Here is a 16033-nt window from a genome sequence, read left to right on the forward strand (position 1 = left end):
AGAAGGAGTTCAGTGACATACACACGCACACAAGATATATAAGTATATAAAGATTTTTATTGTTGCTGTTGTCATTGCTTCGGGGCCAATCAAGAGCAGGGAGTTTCTTTCGTTTATGTTAGGATGTTAATGTCGTAAAAACCTTCACGTTTAAATAACACCTGCAGGGAGTTTATTCCGTTTTAGTGGTTCGGGTATTTACTATTAAATAAATATTTTCATGTTATTAAAAAAAAAGAAATAATACTCTTCACAAAGTTTCATACAATAACTTAATTGTCATCGGTCAGTTTGTATGGCAGCTATATGCTATAGCGGTCGGATCTAAACAGTTTCTTCGTAAATTGTACCGTGGCTTTAGCCAATAATCCATGCCAAATTTTATAATGGTATCTTGTCAAATAAAAAAGTTTATTCTACAATATACAACGACATGAATTTCATAGTTTATTTTGTATGACAGCTAACGGGTGATCCAACTAGAGGTACTTTGTATAATATTCTTTGGCATTTCATCATGGAAAGACCTAGATCTGAACAACGTTAACAAATCGTTCAACTTTATTACGAAAACTCACGTTCTATAAAGAATGAAGTCTAGGAGGAGTTCAGTGACATACACACGCACACTAACTTTTATTCACATATATTTTTAATTTATGTTGTAGGTACCTCTTTCACGGAACTCCTTTTGAACTTGTTGCCTCTATGCATAAATTAGACAAAACAAGAGTGCGGAATATCGTACTTGAAACGTTCGAAATACTTTGGTCAAAATTGTCCACAATACAAGCACATTGCTGCTGATTTTTTAAAACTATGGAATCTACCAAATCGTGTTGGAGTGATTGACGGGAAGCATATAGCTATTATTCGTCAACAAAACTCAGGCACGTTGTTTTATAACTATACAAGGTTCTATAGTATAGTTTTAATGGCAGCCTGTGATGCTAGGTATACGTTTACATCTGACAGCATTGGTAGCTATGCCGGACAAAGTGACGGAGGTAACACTAAGTGATTTAAAACATTTTAATATTTACTTATTTTAATTTTATTTCAAGGCATTTTTCAGCAAATTACGTTTGGGAAAGCACTCCTGGAAAACAGATTGCCACTACCACCAAGAACTCCTTTATGGAATGAATCCACAGCACATTTTCCACATTTTTTGTAGTTAACGCAGCGTTTCCATTGAAGGAAAACTTAATGCGACCTTATCCCGGCTTACAGCTACCACGAAAAAAAGCAATTTACCAGTTTTCACGAGCTCTTCGAGTAATAAAAACTTGCTTTGGTGCTGGGTTCTGCACAATTTGTAATTCTGAATGATCATAATCGTTGGTATTGTCCAGACACATTTGTAGACACAGACAGCGCAGAGCACGGAATACTGCAAGCAGAATGGCGTGAAGATTTGGAGGTGCATTACTTTCAATAAATACATCTCGACGCATGCATCTATTGTAATACTAATAGCTCATTGCGTTTAAGGGACTTTTTGGCAGAGTATTTTGTAAACCAACGAGCGGTGTCATTTCAAGAAAATCATGTATACGCTAAGTAGTTTTTTTTGTTTTTTTTTTGTTGTTTTTAAATTTAATTTCAACCTAAGATTATAATAAAAAACATGCGGTGTATTTTTTGAATTTACAATGTATACATTATATATATTTTCGTTAATTTTAATAAAACTATAGATTATTCTATAACTTAAACCATCTGTACATTTATTTATTAAATTGCACTTAATATAAATATATATTATATATATAGCTCTGAACCATTCCTCGAAGTTACTTCAAGAATGTTTTCAGCCGCTACAACAACAAACATAACTATGTATATAAAAAAATAAAAAGGATACATGATTCAAAAGCATTCATTGTTATATACATATGTAAATATAAGTATAATTTCAATAACAAATTTTTAAAGCTATTATTAAAAATTAATTAATATAGATATCTGCTCTGGAGGTACATATGAACAAAGTAATTCAGTTAATAAACATATATGAATATATATGTATGTAAATATATATGTAGGTACAATTACATAGGACCAAAGTAAATCATGTAATATATATGAATAAGCAGCGAGACGGTGCAAGCATTCGGCAAAATGTTAACAGACGTTAAAAAAGAACACACGATCAGACATGGCTAAATTCAAATTCCTCTAGCTCCGCTTCTATGGCCATTAAATTATTGCTGAGCACCTGTGTGGCTTTCATCTGCTTACCTTAGCTCATATCAGTCATTATATATGTATGAGTTTCACCAACATTTTGTCGGATGCTTGCACCGTCTCGCTGCCTTTTTGAGAAGCCCGCTCCTTACACGCTTTTTTGTATAATTCAACGGCTTCTTTAAAACTGTCGTCAACGTCGCTGTTTGTCTTCCTTCGTTTTCTCCTTACTCCTTTACGCCGACAACTCCGGCGGCGACTGCATCAACTGCGGAGACTCCTCTGCATCAACCAACAGCGAATTTCGACGAGTTTTGAAAATCAAATATATTTGATGTGCAGCGATTTCTATAAAATAATATATATAAATAAATATGTCTATAATACTTTACATGTAAATAAATATGAACTTACGGTCTAGCCTTTACAAACGGTTTTAAGAAGTCTATATTTTTCAGCAGTGGCCAAGTGTCGTAATGAGCGCCGCACTGCCGAAAGAGGACTCAACCATTCGTATTTCCTTAATAAACCTGTTTCTCCTAGCCCTCGGGCGATGTTTGCCCATGTAGCCTTCTTTTTATCCGGCAACCATCATGATTATATTATATGTACATATACATATATAAGTGATAAAATCATGATTTAAATTTCTGAATGCGTACATACATTCATATGTGCATGATGCATGTGTTTACATTAGTATATAAGATTAATATGATAAAAGATGTACATATCTATCTTTTCTAATAAATTAAATCTCTGCAAATAACAATTGCAATACCAAATATTTATTAGGAAAGTATATTATGTAAAAATCATATAAAATTATTAAATGTACAAGTCCAAATTGACTATAAATATTATTTTAAAAATTACATAGTTTAATTAGAGTGTTATCAGTTTTGCATGCATTCATAAAAATTAACAATTTGAAATGCATATTAATAAATATAATTGCACTAGCTGACCCGGCCACGCGTTGCTGTGGTTTGAAACAGAAAATTTAACACAAATTAATATAACATTTATTCAACAAATACTTTAAAAATTTTTGTTTAACAATTAATACTCTAAATTAATAATTAATAATTGTAATAAATCACAGTTCCAATGTTTAATGAAGCGCCAATCGGTGTACAATATTTTTGGTCAACCGGTCTTTGGTTAATACAAATAAGCTTGATGGTCTTCCTACTCGTGAACAGGCCACGTATAATTGCCCATGAAAGAAACATGGATTTTCCAAGTCTAAACCGCAAATAGACATTGTTTGGCCTTGAGATTTATTTATAGTCATCGCGAAAGCTAAACGAATGGGAAACTGTAGTCTTTTAAATGGTATGGGAGAATCGGATGGTATCATCGGAATATTAAGGTTAGATTTTCTTGGTCGCATTTTACTAAAAATATTAATTTAATTTTTAATGTGAATGAATTTCGTTGTTTTCGGATTTTGTATATTTGGCTGTATTTATGTAACTGTCAAAGTAATGTAAGCAACGAAGACAAAATGAAAAATGATTCAAAAGAAGCGACGTCAAGTTATATAGTCAAAATAACACATGTATAGTGTGTAGTCTATAAGAAAGTATACTACATTAATGTGTGGTGCCATCTATCAGGTGCACAGGACAAAATTTTACAGTTCTCTGTAAAGAAACTCGCTTGAGGCGCCATCTGTTCCAGACTTATGGAACCTACGACTAATGACAACAATCAACATTGATGATCAGTTTATTGTTAATTATTAATTGTTGAGACGATTAATTGAAATAATAACTATCCTATCATTCAAGTTGGACCAAATTACATATACATGCCAATTTTCATGAATATCAGTTGACTCGTTTTTGAGTTATTTCGGAACATACACAGTGACACTGGATTTTTATATATTAAGATATAAACGTATGTATACAAACATAAGCCAAAAGGCTAACATGCAGCTCTAATATCAAAACAAGTCTCTGGGCATAATGTTTATTCAATGCTCAGCTCTATTCACGCGCCAATGTTAAAATTTCTCCTTTTCTCTGGTGAAATCCGTCCATCTTATCTTGTTAGATTTTGCAAATTCACACGCTAGTCCGCAAATGAACCTTCTCTATAATAGGTATACTACGTTATATGGCATTACATCCTGTCCGTTATATAATGATATATATGAGATAACTTGATCCGACTTTCGCTGTATATTTGTCGTAACATGTTCAGTTATTTTTAGTAAGATATATATATAGAAAAATACAAAATTCATTATATTGTATACACATACTAATATCAGAAAAAACAAACCCATCATTGCCATCAAATTGTATTCACATATTATTCATAAGCATTTCAAAACCATAATTGAAACTCATTAATATATCTCACATATTGACCGATATTTTCGGTAAAATGTGGCACAAAGATGTTTTTAGAGATACACATTTTCTGAATTTCCGTAAGACATCTCACATGCTGTCTGGTATATACGCTGTAAAATCAACCGGAGGTTCAAAAATGTTTATGTTAAGTATGTGGGGTGTAATGTAAGATTAAACCTGTTTTGAGTCAAGGGTACACTATTCTGATCAAAAGATTCTCTTTGAATTTCAATAATAAATTTCTGAGTTTTACCGATATTTTCAACCACAGGCACTGAGGTCCACATATTCTGTATCTGGGAACTTGAAATGATGAAAGGTGAGATCACATACCTTAAATTAACTTTATATGCCTAAATTTTATTGCGATCATATCATTGGCTTTCGATGGCACTGACATAAACTATAGTATATCCCATATTATACTTTCATTTAATTTTGCTAAAATATCTTACATATCGACCAATATAAACAGTATAAAGCCAACAGGAAGTTTGCAATTCTTACATAATTATTTTTTGTTAACATACCTTTAGAACATTTAACACAAAGACGTTCGTTCGATACGAAATGTTTTATTGAAGTGAACAAAAAACTGTACTTAGTATGTAAAAATAACAATGAAAAGAGTAACAGGTGTAATACATAAGAAACTTAATTATGTACATATACATGGTATTTGGTTTGCCCTTTTAGTGATGTCAACTATAACTAACAAGGTATATAAGGGCTATGGAATATTTTGTTCCGATTTTCTCCAAACCTCATATTGATAACTGCATTGATGTTTAATTTGTTTACTCTGAAGTAGAAAAATCAGATTAAATTTAAAAGTTTGTTATATACCTGTATAAACTAGGCGTTTCCGATTTCGCCCATTTTCACAGCGTGTGATAGAAATATTTGGATAACCTTACTAATCAAATTTGGTTGAAATTGGTCAAGTAGTTTTTAAGATATAGGATTTCCCCCAAAGGTGGACGGTGCACCTGCTCCCGTAAAACCCTTCCCTGGCATCTTGGTTGTAAAATTTCATGCATTTATTCAGTGAGATATCGCAGTTTTTAACACAACCGTTTATGGGGTTTTGATATTTTTACCATATGGGGTTTGGATGATTTTACCCATTTTCACAGCGTATGAAGAAATGCTTAAAATAATTTAGCAGCGGTTTGGGAGATATGTACATTAAACCATTTAGGGGACGATGACACGGCCACTTTAAAAAAATTGACATAGGTGTCCCTTGATCTGCTGTACCAAATTACAGTTTTGTATCTTAATTTAGTACTTAGTTATGACACATTATGTATGTATTTTCGCTTAACGGCTGTTTGGGTGCCAAGGAATATGTACCAAGTTTCATCATGATGTCTAAATTTTGCTCAAGTTATCGCTTGCACGGACAGACAGACAGTCACTCGGAATCCAACTCTTTTCGTAACCAAGATCTTTTTTATATTACATTGTAACGAAATTCTCGATAAATCGTCTACCTGTAACTCACTCTTGAGTTCGATCACTGGATTGTTAAATAAAAGTCCCAATTTAATGGCTACACACTTATCTTTATTTTTTATTCCAACAACTTAACACTTATTGCTCGTTATTCGAGCTTACAACTTCTTGCTTATAGCTTAATTGCTCTTATCACGACAACACTCTAACTAGAACTGTGTCTGCTGCACAAACCGGCAGCCCTTATATAGTAAATCTGTAACAAAACATTGCTTCTAGAACATTCTGGCAACTACGAATTCGCTAACTAGTTGCTTCTGGCAGTTTATCGTTCATTCAATTTTGTTCTATCATCTATGTTCGTCACACTGCCCTCCACCTAAGTCTGATCGTCCCGATTAGACATATTTGCGATATCAAACACAAAGCTTTTATGTCCCCCATCTCGTCTTCTAGGCTGGTGCTGACATCGTTAGCCGTCCTTCTCTTCTTGGAGTTAATTCCATCCGTTTTCCGGATACTCAGTTTCTGGTACATCCCTTGACTTAAAGCTGACTCGAGATTCCATTCTTGATCAGAACGTAACTCCATTGGAACACCGAATCTCGTTACCCACTTGTTGATGAATGCCTCCGCCACTGGTTCAGTCTCTTGATTAGGAATTGTGTATACTTGTGGCCATTCATTGAAATGGTCCTTGACTACCAAAACATGGCTATTTCCTAATTTATTGGTGGGGAATGGACCATCTTCATACACGCCTATTTTCTCACCTGGCGCACGCGAATTGTGCTGTTTCATCTGCCCATGAATCCTGGACCTTGATTATTTAGCTACAATGTTCTCAGCATATTTCGCAATCCTTTCTATCTGATTGACAACCAGCTCCAAGGATTTCATGTCTCTCAAGTGCCCTCCTCTTGGACATTTGTACTGCACGTTAAGAATATCAGGAATTCCAACCCTTGGAACAACCATAAGTACTCGGAAGGTTTGCCCATTTTCGCTTTTCCACACTCGATGCAAGCAGCCATACACTAACTTCAAACTGCTCCGTTCTGCCCAATATGATTTTGTGACTGGCCTTCCTGTAGTTATTTCTCCAATCGTTGTTTATTGGTTCAACTCCACCTTATGTAATGCACCTTCCAATTCTGGATCTTCTTGCACAGAGTCATTCGTTTCAGGTTCAATTTTATGCTGATCTTCCACCTGTGATGGTATACACGCTTCCTGCTCTTCCAACTGTAAGGACACTTGTGCTGGTATCCAAGCTTTTAGCTCTTCTAACTGTGAGGAACCTTTTATTGGTTCACACGCTTCCTCCTCTTCCAACTGTGGGAACACCTGCCCTGACATACGCAGTTCCAGCTCTTTCGACTGTGAGAACCCTTGTACTGGTACACACGCTTCCTCCTCTTCCGACTGTGGGGACACCTGCGCTGGCATACGCCCGTTCAGTTCTTCCGACTGCGAAGACACTTTTGCTGTAATACAAGCTTCTTGCTCTTCATACTGTGAAGATCCTGGTTCACATGCTTCCTCCTCTTCCAACTGTGAGGATACCTGCGCTGACATATGCACGTCGAGCTCTTTCGGTGCTGACAACTGTGCTGCAAAACGTGCATGTTGCGCTGCGAGCAGCTCTTCCAAATGCGTTGACAATCGCGTTTCCATTTGAGACATACGTGTATCCTGTTCTTTAAATTGTGTGGACATTAGCGTTGACATCTCATTCCCCATCTGCGATATTGCAGCACAAATCATGTTTATGTCCACAATCTTTGACGAGCATTGAGCCTCTTCCTTTTCTTCTATTATTGTTGTCTCTTCCTCTAATTCCATGTGAAAGACATATTCCTCCACATTAATGTTTTTCGCCTCCAAGGCCTCTCTCAACCGTGATTGTAATTCAGTTTTTAATCCATTAGTCGCCAAACCACGTTGCTCCAGCTCCAGCTCCTTTTTCAGCTGTAAAATCTTCAGATCGTTAAACTTGGCCATTTTCAAATAATTATCTCCTTGGGAATTTATTTGAAAATCCCACTTCTGACACCAATTGTAACGGATTTCTCGATAAATCGTCTACCTGTAACTCACTCTTGAGTTCGATCACTGGATTGTTTAATAAAAGTCCCAATTTAATGGCTGCACACTTATCTTTATTTCTTATTCCAACAACTTAACACTTATTGCTCGTTATTCGAGCTTACAACTTCTTGCTTATAGCTTAATTGCTCTTATCACGACAACACTCTAACTAGAACTGTGTCTGCTGCACAAACCGGCAGCCCTTATATAGTAAATCTGTAACAAAACATTGCTTCTAGAACATTCTGGCAACTACGAATTCGCTAACTAGTTGCTTCTGGCAGTTTATCGTTCATTCAATTTTGTTCCATCATCTATGTTCGTCACAATATTATATATTGTTGTATAACTCCATATCTATCTCGATTGGTTTTAGGTGATACAAACAACCCTTAGGTAAATAAAACTATTATACTCTGTGAAACTTGTTGCGCGAGTATAAAAAATGCTCATTATAATCAAAAACAAGGTTTTAACAATGGTCGGAAAAAAGCTAGATCATTTTCAAATACAAAGTCTTTGACGAGGCAATGGAGATGATTCTAATAATGAAATTGGTCGAAAATTAAACTATGATTTTACATAATAATGACGGAGGTAAATCCAAAATTACTGAACCAAAATCATGTCTTCAATCAAGTTATAAGTAAAATAGAATCCAGCAACAGAGAATCTTCTTTCTCGACGCACCTGCAGGAACCGGAAAAACGTTTTTACTCAGCTTATTATTAATGCCCGTCATAAATAACCAAAACATATATAATGGGAGGAATGGCAGTTTAAGTTAAATTCAGTTTGAAAACGAATATGAGGGTAAATCTTTATAATGACGTAGATTCCGGACTTAATGAAAAAATGTTGTTGAAAATCGGTGACGGTTGTTTAGACTTTGACGACGATGGTTATATTTCACTTCCAAGAGAACTTTTTAATTTAGTAGAACACGATGTTGATCTCATTTCTCATGATTTTCCGGAATTCCAACAAAATTTGAGTAGTAAAAATTAACAATTTGAAATGCATATTAATAAATATAATTGCACTAGCTGACCCGGCCACGCGTTGCTGTGGTTTGAAACAGAAAATTTAACACAAATTAATATAACATTTATTCAACAAATACTTTAAAAATTTTTGTTTAACAATTAATACTCTAAATTAATAATTAATAATTGTAATAAATCACAGTTCCAATGTTTAATGAAGCGCCAATCGGTGTACAATATTTTTGGTCAACCGGTCTTTGGTTAATACAAATAAGCTTGATGGTCTTCCTACTCGTGAACAGGCCACGTATAATTGCCCATGAAAGAAACATGGATTTTCCAAGTCTAAACCGCAAATAGACATTGTTTGGCCTTGAGATTTATTTATAGTCATCGCGAAAGCTAAACGAATGGGAAACTGTAGTCTTTTAAATGGTATGGGAGAATCGGATGGTATCATCGGAATATTAAGGTTAGATTTTCTTGGTCGCATTTTACTAAAAATATTAATTTAATTTTTAATGTGAATGAATTTCGTTGTTTTCGGATTTTGTATATTTGGCTGTATTTATGTAACTGTCAAAGTAATGTAAGCAACGAAGACAAAATGAAAAATGATTCAAAAGAAGCGACGTCAAGTTATATAGTCAAAATAACACATGTATAGTGTGTAGTCTATAAGAAAGTATACTACATTAATGTGTGGTGCCATCTATCAGGTGCACAGGACAAAATTTTACAGTTCTCTGTAAAGAAACTCGCTTGAGGCGCCATCTGTTCCAGACTTATGGAACCTACGACTAATGACAACAATCAACATTGATGATCAGTTTATTGTTAATTATTAATTGTTGAGACGATTAATTGAAATAATAACTATCCTATCATTCAAGTTGGACCAAATTACATATACATGCCAATTTTCATGAATATCAGTTGACTCGTTTTTGAGTTATTTCGGAACATACACAGTGACACTGGATTTTTATATATTAAGATATAAACGTATGTATACAAACATAAGCCAAAAGGCTAACATGCAGCTCTAATATCAAAACAAGTCTCTGGGCATAATGTTTATTCAATGCTCAGCTCTATTCACGCGCCAATGTTAAAATTTCTCCTTTTCTCTGGTGAAATCCGTCCATCTTATCTTGTTAGATTTTGCAAATTCACACGCTAGTCCGCAAATGAACCTTCTCTATAATAGCTATACTACGTTATATGGCATTACATCCTGTCCGTTATATAATGATATATATGAGATAACTTGATCCGACTTTCGCTGTATATTTGTCGTAACATGTTCAGTTATTTTTAGTAAGATATATATATAGAAAAATACAAAATTCATTATATTGTATACACATACTAATATCAGAAAAAACAAACCCATCATTGCCATCAAATTGTATTCACATATTATTCATAAGCATTTCAAAACCATAATTGAAACTCATTAATATATCTCACATATTGACCGATATTTTCGGTAAAATGTGGCACAAAGATGTTTTTAGAGATACACATTTTCTGAATTTCCGTAAGACATCTCACATGCTGTCTGGTATATACGCTGTAAAATCAACCGGAGGTTCAAAAATGTTTATGTTAAGTATGTGGGGTGTAATGTAAGATTAAACCTGTTTTGAGTCAAGGGTACACTATTCTGATCAAAAGATTCTCTTTGAATTTCAATAATAAATTTCTGAGTTTTACCGATATTTTCAACCACAGGCACTGAGGTCCACATATTCTGTATCTGGGAACTTGAAATGATGAAAGGTGAGATCACATACCTTAAATTAACTTTATATGCCTAAATTTTATTGCGATCATATCATTGGCTTTCGATGGCACTGACATAAACTATAGTATATCCCATATTATACTTTCATTTAATTTTGCTAAAATATCTTACATATCGACCAATATAAACAGTATAAAGCCAACAGGAAGTTTGCAATTCTTACATAATTATTTTTTGTTAACATACCTTTAGAACATTTAACACAAAGACGTTCGTTCGATACGAAATGTTTTATTGAAGTGAACAAAAAACTGTACTTAGTATGTAAAAATAACAATGAAAAGAGTAACAGGTGTAATACATAAGAAACTTAATTATGTACATATACATGGTATTTGGTTTGCCCTTTTAGTGATGTCAACTATAACTAACAAGGTATATAAGGGCTATGGAATATTTTGTTCCGATTTTCTCCAAACCTCATATTGATAACTGCATTGATGTTTAATTTGTTTACTCTGAAGTAGAAAAATCAGATTAAATTTAAAAGTTTGTTATATACCTGTATAAACTAGGCGTTTCCGATTTCGCCCATTTTCACAGCGTGTGATAGAAATATTTGGATAACCTTACTAATCAAATTTGGTTGAAATTGGTCAAGTAGTTTTTAAGATATAGGATTTCCCCCAAAGGTGGACGGTGCACCTGCTCCCGTAAAACCCTTCCCTGGCATCTTGGTTGTAAAATTTCATGCATTTATTCAGTGAGATATCGCAGTTTTTAACACAACCGTTTATGGGGTTTTGATATTTTTACCATATGGGGTTTGGATGATTTTACCCATTTTCACAGCGTATGAAGAAATGCTTAAAATAATTTAGCAGCGGTTTGGGAGATATGTACATTAAACCATTTAGGGGACGATGACACGGCCACTTTAAAAAAATTGACATAGGTGTCCCTTGATCTGCTGTACCAAATTACAGTTTTGTATCTTAATTTAGTACTTAGTTATGACACATTATGTATGTATTTTCGCTTAACGGCTGTTTGGGTGCCAAGGAATATGTACCAAGTTTCATCATGATGTCTAAATTTTGCTCAAGTTATCGCTTGCACGGACAGACAGACAGTCACTCGGAATCCAACTCTTTTCGTAACCAAGATCTTTTTTATATTACATTGTAACGAAATTCTCGATAAATCGTCTACCTGTAACTCACTCTTGAGTTCGATCACTGGATTGTTAAATAAAAGTCCCAATTTAATGGCTACACACTTATCTTTATTTTTTATTCCAACAACTTAACACTTATTGCTCGTTATTCGAGCTTACAACTTCTTGCTTATAGCTTAATTGCTCTTATCACGACAACACTCTAACTAGAACTGTGTCTGCTGCACAAACCGGCAGCCCTTATATAGTAAATCTGTAACAAAACATTGCTTCTGGCAGTTTATCGTTCATTCAATTTTGTTCTATCATCTATGTTCGTCACACTGCCCTCCACCTAAGTCTGATCGTCCCGATTAGACATATTTGCGATATCAAACACAAAGCTTTTATGTCCCCCATCTCGTCTTCTAGGCTGGTGCTGACATCGTTAGCCGTCCTTCTCTTCTTGGAGTTAATTCCATCCGTTTTCCGGATACTCAGTTTCTGGTACATCCCTTGACTTAAAGCTGACTCGAGATTCCATTCTTGATCAGAACGTAACTCCATTGGAACACCGAATCTCGTTACCCACTTGTTGATGAATGCCTCCGCCACTGGTTCAGTCTCTTGATTAGGAATTGTGTATACTTGTGGCCATTCATTGAAATGGTCCTTGACTACCAAAACATGGCTATTTCCTAATTTATTGGTGGGGAATGGACCATCTTCATACACGCCTATTTTCTCACCTGGCGCACGCGAATTGTGCTGTTTCATCTGCCCATGAATCCTGGACCTTGATTATTTAGCTACAATGTTCTCAGCATATTTCGCAATCCTTTCTATCTGATTGACAACCAGCTCCAAGGATTTCATGTCTCTCAAGTGCCCTCCTCTTGGACATTTGTACTGCACGTTAAGAATATCAGGAATTCCAACCCTTGGAACAACCATAAGTACTCGGAAGGTTTGCCCATTTTCGCTTTTCCACACTCGATGCAAGCAGCCATACACTAACTTCAAACTGCTCCGTTCTGCCCAATATGATTTTGTGACTGGCCTTCCTGTAGTTATTTCTCCAATCGTTGTTTATTGGTTCAACTCCACCTTATGTAATGCACCTTCCAATTCTGGATCTTCTTGCACAGAGTCATTCGTTTCAGGTTCAATTTTATGCTGATCTTCCACCTGTGATGGTATACACGCTTCCTGCTCTTCCAACTGTAAGGACACTTGTGCTGGTATCCAAGCTTTTAGCTCTTCTAACTGTGAGGAACCTTTTATTGGTTCACACGCTTCCTCCTCTTCCAACTGTGGGAACACCTGCCCTGACATACGCAGTTCCAGCTCTTTCGACTGTGAGAACCCTTGTACTGGTACACACGCTTCCTCCTCTTCCGACTGTGGGGACACCTGCGCTGGCATACGCCCGTTCAGTTCTTCCGACTGCGAAGACACTTTTGCTGTAATACAAGCTTCTTGCTCTTCATACTGTGAAGATCCTGGTTCACATGCTTCCTCCTCTTCCAACTGTGAGGATACCTGCGCTGACATATGCACGTCGAGCTCTTTCGGTGCTGACAACTGTGCTGCAAAACGTGCATGTTGCGCTGCGAGCAGCTCTTCCAAATGCGTTGACAATCGCGTTTCCATTTGAGACATACGTGTATCCTGTTCTTTAAATTGTGTGGACATTAGCGTTGACATCTCATTCCCCATCTGCGATATTGCAGCACAAATCATGTTTATGTCCACAATCTTTGACGAGCATTGAGCCTCTTCCTTTTCTTCTATTATTGTTGTCTCTTCCTCTAATTCCATGTGAAAGACATATTCCTCCACATTAATGTTTTTCGCCTCCAAGGCCTCTCTCAACCGTGATTGTAATTCAGTTTTTAATCCATTAGTCGCCAAACCACGTTGCTCCAGCTCCAGCTCCTTTTTCAGCTGTAAAATCTTCAGATCGTTAAACTTGGCCATTTTCAAATAATTATCTCCTTGGGAATTTATTTGAAAATCCCACTTCTGACACCAATTGTAACGGATTTCTCGATAAATCGTCTACCTGTAACTCACTCTTGAGTTCGATCACTGGATTGTTTAATAAAAGTCCCAATTTAATGGCTGCACACTTATCTTTATTTCTTATTCCAACAACTTAACACTTATTGCTCGTTATTCGAGCTTACAACTTCTTGCTTATAGCTTAATTGCTCTTATCACGACAACACTCTAACTAGAACTGTGTCTGCTGCACAAACCGGCAGCCCTTATATAGTAAATCTGTAACAAAACATTGCTTCTAGAACATTCTGGCAACTACGAATTCGCTAACTAGTTGCTTCTGGCAGTTTATCGTTCATTCAATTTTGTTCCATCATCTATGTTCGTCACAATATTATATATTGTTGTATAACTCCATATCTATCTCGATTGGTTTTAGGTGATACAAACAACCCTTAGGTAAATAAAACTATTATACTCTGTGAAACTTGTTGCGCGAGTATAAAAAATGCTCATTATAATCAAAAACAAGGTTTTAACAATGGTCGGAAAAAAGCTAGATCATTTTCAAATACAAAGTCTTTGACGAGGCAATGGAGATGATTCTAATAATGAAATTGGTCGAAAATTAAACTATGATTTTACATAATAATGACGGAGGTAAATCCAAAATTACTGAACCAAAATCATGTCTTCAATCAAGTTATAAGTAAAATAGAATCCAGCAACAGAGAATCTTCTTTCTCGACGCACCTGCAGGAACCGGAAAAACGTTTTTACTCAGCTTATTATTAATGCCCGTCATAAATAACCAAAACATATATAATGGGAGGAATGGCAGTTTAAGTTAAATTCAGTTTGAAAACGAATATGAGGGTAAATCTTTATAATGACGTAGATTCCGGACTTAATGAAAAAATGTTGTTGAAAATCGGTGACGGTTGTTTAGACTTTGACGACGATGGTTATATTTCACTTCCAAGAGAACTTTTTAATTTAGTAGAACACGATGTTGATCTCATTTCTCATGATTTTCCGGAATTCCAACAAAATTTGAGTAGTGATAAGTGGTTGTGCGCCACAGCAATATTCGCGTCAACAAATGAGGTGGTTAATAAAGAAAACACCGATATTTTGAAAGAATATCAATGAGAAATGAAAGTGTATTTGTCAATGGATACAATCATCATCAATGGAAACAAATATCTTGTGGAGTTTTTAAATTCACTTGAACTATCAGGTGCACCGTCACATAAATTGATACAAATGTATTAATAATACTTATGAGTAATCTAGATGATCCGAGGTTATGTAAAGGAACAAGGGTTCGGATTACAAATTTGGAACAAAATATTTTTGAAGTAAATTATTTCAAGCCTCCTAGGAGCATAAAGAGTTCTTTATATACCAACTTCAACCAGTCCCTCCCAGTGAATAGCGTACTTGGAGTTAAACCACTAGCCAAAGCAGACGAAAAGCTCGAATTGGCCCCAAGAATCTAGAGTGAACCTTGTGCAATTTTGTTCTGGATACTGTAGCAGGTTAAACTGCTACTTATTCAGAAAAGAACCTGACATACCAAATATATATTCTGCGTGTGTCCCACATTACTCTAACCTCCTCTTTGCATGCCCAATGAACCCCACGCATCTAACACCCCTCTCCCTATTGTCCGACCTCGTCAAAGAAGCACGTTTCCTGGGCATCCCGTTAGATGACAACTTGAAGCTTACCACCCAAACGGGGATTAGATAACCGTCAAAATAACAGCAATATCATATAGAACTACACATTCAAAAAGTAAACAATATTGACTGCTTATTTCATTAACAAATGGTACTTTTTAATTATTTTATTAAATGTAATACGTAGATAGATAGATAGATTGAATAGAGGTAAGCACCGCGACTTATGGTCTATTGTGTCCTCCCAGAAGTCACAACAACTCACCTAGCCCCAGCACATTGAAGAACTCCAATATACTACTAGGTGCTAGTGAGGCGATGTGATCCCTATTAGAAAACATGGA

At 35.5% G+C, this 16033-nt stretch overlaps 1 long non-coding RNA gene across 1 annotated transcript; it reads left to right on the forward strand.

Annotated features, from left to right (window-relative positions):
* Positions 1-48: 48 nt before the first annotated feature.
* On the forward strand, positions 49-1718 carry LOC106620743 (uncharacterized). Its single transcript, XR_011397222.1, has 3 exons — positions 49-606; positions 669-1007; positions 1065-1718. It is a non-coding gene; the product is annotated as an uncharacterized lncRNA (long non-coding RNA).
* Positions 1719-16033: the final 14315 nt, after the last annotated feature.

This window comes from Bactrocera oleae, chromosome X, assembly GCF_042242935.1.
Source record: "Bactrocera oleae isolate idBacOlea1 chromosome X, idBacOlea1, whole genome shotgun sequence".
Classification (NCBI taxonomy): Eukaryota; Metazoa; Arthropoda; class Insecta; order Diptera; family Tephritidae; genus Bactrocera; species Bactrocera oleae.